Here is a 2873-nt window from a genome sequence, read left to right on the forward strand (position 1 = left end):
TTGAGGACAAGCATTTTTAAAAATTTGGGAATGTGATAACAGACAGAAATGCACGTAATTACAATGCAAAGATATAAAACAATGTGGGAATGCGAAGATAAAAATATGCAAAATCGTATCCAAAAGCATTAAGTTAAGAATATTGCGATCGCATGCGCTCATCGCATTTAAAGCAACTAATTTACTTATTTTGTGCAGGAAAATGCGTTGGCGCAAAGCAAGTTTTGATCCAAGAAATTCGGCACCCAAGCACATTAGAAGATTGCGACCGCAAATCTATGCAATCGTATGCACTTGCGAAGATCTACTCAAGAAGGTAGCCGTATAAAAATGATGCATCAAGGTGAAAGCATAATAAATCATGATGGGACGGAAAGCTAACGACGGTCGAATCCGAATTTAGTTGTCAAGTCGTTTACGACGCACTGTAGCAGTACCTTCAACTTTTCGGTGACCATTAATCAACGCGAATTAAAGATCGCCCATCATTGCAATCATTTGAGAGAAAAGTTCTTCACCTTAAAGCTCTATAAATACCGAAGGCAACCATCGTGAAAGGAGTTCGAGTTTAGAATTTTGGAGCTCGAAATATACATAGTTCGCATATACATAGAGATAAATCATAGGGCTATAGTTTGTAATTCTTATACTTAGAAGGCGAAGGCGAGCGAAGAGAGAAGACATCGAAATACCATTCTTGGTTAGCTCGAGAGACTGCCAGGAAGCGCTGGGAACGGAGAGAGGGCCGACACTTGCGAAAGCGAGGACATTCTTTTGGGTAGAGTAGAGTAAAACATAGTGTAAAAGCCTCGGGGAGTAAGACATTGCTACCGGGCTCCCTATCCCTACTTTCCATTGTCGTTTTGTATTCTGATTTTATTTATAAAAATGAAATTTTCATATCTACATCTGTTCAATATCTTCACATTGTGCATGAGTAACTAAACTTTTGAATGGGTTGAGAAGCACTTAGCTAGCATGACCTAAGATCTTCATTTTATGCGATCATCTTGTCTTATGTATGCGTCCTTCACCCTTTAGAGATACTTGAGAGAGTAGTCTAAAGAAAGAACCTAGACTTGAGAGAGTTAGGTTAGAATCTAGACTTGAGAAAGCCAGTTAGAATCATATAAGCAAGAGATAGAAACTTAGAGATAAGTTCTGTTTGCTATCATGCATCGCATGCACCTTAGAAATAGGATATGATAGTATGCAGACGCCTTGTATATGTATGTATCATTCATCATCGCATAGAAAAGACTAGAGGTTTAGACATAAGTCCTATAGACATTATCGTATACATCGCATGCATCCTAAAATTAGGAACTATGCCATTTGCATTGAGTGATGCATGTTGTTCTATGTGTGTAGTATGATCGCATAACTTGAACATAATCTTAGGAAATATTAACTAAATCCCTTGTCAACCTGTTCTCTGCATACTCATTGTAACTTTCGCTGTTATTAACTCTTCACTCAATTCCACCGCATAGGATTTATACTTTACACAACATACCAACAAATTTATTGTTTTTGTCACTACAAAGGAATCAAAATTTACCAACGCATAATATTTCAATAGTCTTTGTGTTCGACCCTGGACTTACCAGACAACCTAGTAGGATTTATACTTGGATTTTACTAGGAAAACTTGCATGTGCAACGCATAGTTCACATCAAAATTTCATACCATTATCTCATCACATTCACAATGCATCAAACGACGTGAACGGAGGCGAGGGGAGAATGAAGGCTTACGACGGCTAGGGTTATCGGGTGCATAGAAGAAGAAAAAAAAATTGGGGGGAAGGGGAAGGTCGTGAGTGAGATGGTGAAGGAGGAGAGAAAGAGTTTTTAATTTGAGAGGGAAATGAAAATGGGAGAGGGAAATATTATTTTATTTGATAATTTTGGTAAGAGGGAAACAAAATTTGAGAGGGAAATGAAAATGGGAGAGGGAGAGAAATAAAAAATAAACATTAGAAAAAAATATACTTTTTATATTTTACTTGACATGAAAAAGTACAATTGTCAAGTAATGTAGAAATTGTAGTAGTGCGATCGCTTAAGTCTAAATGATCGCTGAGTAACACTAGACGATCGCCCACAAACACCCCGCGATCGCTTACCCAGAACTACACGATCGTTTATAAAACATTACATGATCGCTTACCAGTTTCTATACGATCTCCTATCAAATGCTATACGTCGTCTACCAAATGCTACACGATCGCTAAGCTCTGCTGCACGATCACTGAGTAACACTAGATGATCGCCCACAAACACCCCACGGTCGCTTACCCAGAACTACACCGCTTACAAAACATTACATGATCACTTACCAGTTTCTACACAATCGACTACCAAGTGTTATATGATCGCCTATCAAAAGCTACACGATCGTTGAGCTCTGCTACACGATTGTTTTCTCTACTACACAATCGCAGAGTAACACTAAACGATCGCCTACAAACACTCCGCGATCGCTTACCTTGAACTATACGATCGCTTACAAAACATTACACAATCGCTTACCAGTTTCTATACGATCGCCTACCAAATGCTATACGATCGCCTATCAAGTGCTACACGATCGTTGAGCTCTACTACACGACGGAATTGGACGTTCTTCTTAACCGATTCAGCCGCCTCTCATTTATTCTTTCTTTCTTGATATTGTCACATAATTTGAGGCCTATCAAATAGCTGAAATATTTCATCAATCTCCACTTTTTTAACCCTTTTAATCGACACAAAAAAAATGTCAAGTAAGAGGTTCTTATACTTGACACGTGAAACGTGTCAAGTAAGACCTTACATTACTTGACACGAAAATCGTGTCAAGTAAAGGTTCACATGAAAATATCCGAAAT

Source organism: Benincasa hispida, chromosome 6 (assembly GCF_027475165.1).
Source record: "Benincasa hispida cultivar pf3 chromosome 6, pf3_genome.v1.1, whole genome shotgun sequence".
Classification (NCBI taxonomy): Eukaryota; Viridiplantae; Streptophyta; class Magnoliopsida; order Cucurbitales; family Cucurbitaceae; genus Benincasa; species Benincasa hispida.